This window comes from Myotis davidii, unplaced genomic scaffold (genome assembly GCF_000327345.1).
Source record: "Myotis davidii unplaced genomic scaffold, ASM32734v1 scaffold187, whole genome shotgun sequence".
NCBI lineage: Eukaryota > Metazoa > Chordata > Mammalia > Chiroptera > Vespertilionidae > Myotis > Myotis davidii.
This window is the reverse complement of record NW_006383018.1, coordinates 6519393-6521499: the sequence shown is the minus strand read 5'-3', so window position 1 is coordinate 6521499 and position 2107 is coordinate 6519393.

Below are 2107 nucleotides of genomic sequence, written 5' to 3'. Positions count from 1 at the left end.
CAGGAATTCATCCATTTTGTTATGCTGTATAGTATTCATTTGTACAGATATTCCAAGATTTATTTATCAGTTATTGTGTTGCTGAATATTTTACCTCTTCCTTATTTGATTGCACTATTACCTCTATTACATGGTATAATGTCACACTAAATGGAAAAGGAGTGCTGACCTTTTAAACTCAGTTCTACCTGACTTTAGTGGAAAGACTCCAGTGGTTCCCATTAATCCTTATGCTGTCTTTTGAGCTGAAATGTATACTTATAAAATACTAAGGAAATATCCATCTATTCATACTTAATTGAGTGTTTTTGTAAAAAACATTGCTAAATTTTTTCAGTGCCTGTTCACCATTTTTTTCTTCTTCTTCTCCTTCTAACATATTTTTATTATTCATTTCAGAGAGAAAGGGAAAGGGAGAGGGAGATTGAAACATCAATGATGACACAGAATCATTGATCAGCTGCCTCCTGCAGGCCCCACCCACAGTGGGGATCGAGCCCACTACCCGGTCATGTGCCCTGACTGGGAATCAAACCATGACCTCCTGGTTCACAGGTGGATGCTCAACCACTGAGCCACTCCCCCAACTTGATTCTTCTTATTCGTTTTTCCAATTAATTTTTTTCTTTTACTATAGAAATGTCACTGATTCATAAAATAAACTCCCTTTGCTCATGAAGCTTTAATCTTAAAATTTATTGCAAGTGATTATTTTGGAGTTAGGATTAATATTTACAAGTGAAATTAGTCCCCAGGCTTTCTGTTTGTTTGTTTTGTATTCTAATCTGTCAGACTTTAGAATTAGCATCATTCACGTCATAAAAATAATTTAGAATAGCGCTTTATAAAAGGCTGTAGATATCTAAATAGAATTGATATTGTATTTTCTTTAAAGTTTTGGAACAATTTTTCATCAAATTAAATGGGTCTGAAGCTTTTCTTTATTAAATGTTTTCTGTTTCTTCTAAGGACATAATCTTGTTTCGATTTTTCTAAGTCTTCTGATATCAGATTTGGCATATTACATTTTCCTAGATAAAAGTCATTTTATTCATCCAGGTTTTCAGATTTTCACAGCACTGAGTGAAGTATCCTGTCACTTGCAACAACATAGATGGACTATGAGAGTGTTATATTAAGTGAAATAAGTCATATGAAAAAAGACAAATATCATATGATTTCACTTATGAAATATAAAAACAAAAACAAATTTGTAGAGGCAGACAACAGATTGACAATAACCAGAGGGAAGGGAAATGGAGGGAGAATATAATGCATAAAGAGGCTTAATTATATAGTGATGGATGGAAATTACACTTTTGGCAGTGAGCATAAAGTAGTACATACAGATGTCAATTTATAATGTTACACACCTGAAATACATATAATATTATAACTAATATTACCTCATAAAATACATTTTAAAAAATCAATCAAGTCACAAAAATTAATGTACGACATAGAGAATAGTCAATAATACTGTAATAACCTTTAAAAAATAAATACTAACTGATAATATAATGTAATGAGAAGTGATAAATTTTGCAATTAACTACTTTTTATTGAAATAGCAATTCATACTCATAGCAACTATTACTACCAATCTCTTGTGCATTCTTACAGAGAAAATGTATGCAAACAGGTCTATGCCATTTGTTTACAAATGGGAGCATACTATATACTGTGGTTTGCACTTTCTTTTTTCACTTGGTAAAATATTTTAAGGATCATTTCCCATCTATAATAATAAAAGCAAAATACACTAATTAGATCGGATAGCCAAACAACCTTCCAGACGTCATTCCAGGCATCCTTCCAGACAAAGCCACGGTGGCAGGGGCCAAGGCAGAGGCAGTCGGGGGCCATCAGGCTGGCAGGCAGAAGCAGTTAGGGGCGATTAGGCAGGCAGGCAGGCAGGTGAGTGGTTAGGGGCAATCAGGCAGGCAGGTGAGCAGTTGGGGTGGTGTTGGTCCCGGATTGTGAAAGGGTTGTCTGACTGCCAATCCCAGTGGGATCAGGCCTAAACCAGCAGTCAGACATCCCCCAAGGGGTCCCAGATTGGAGAGGATGCTGGCTGGGTTGAGGGACACCCCCCCCCATGCAGAAA